This window comes from Glycine max, chromosome 20 (assembly GCF_000004515.6).
Source record: "Glycine max cultivar Williams 82 chromosome 20, Glycine_max_v4.0, whole genome shotgun sequence".
Taxonomy (NCBI): domain Eukaryota; kingdom Viridiplantae; phylum Streptophyta; class Magnoliopsida; order Fabales; family Fabaceae; genus Glycine; species Glycine max.
In genome coordinates, this window is record NC_038256.2 from 15,228,818 (window position 1) to 15,229,084 (window position 267).

The following is a 267-nucleotide window of genomic DNA, read 5'->3' on the forward strand; positions in this document are numbered from 1 at the left end:
GGCCAGGAAAGACGACCCATCGAGGTCTAAAAAAGAAGCTTCACCGGATGATGCCGATCGAACATTTCCTAATCGATATCATCCAATTGTTATTCAGGGATTGAATAGAATAAACAATGGCCGGTGTTGGTCGTTATATGGCCACGACTGATATCTTTCAGCCGACATTGCGCAATTTCTTTTAGAAACGCTGGCCGATAATGTTTTTTTTCACGGTAGAGGAAGTTTTTTATTTTGGTGTTGCCTAAAAATTTACAACGTAGGTCG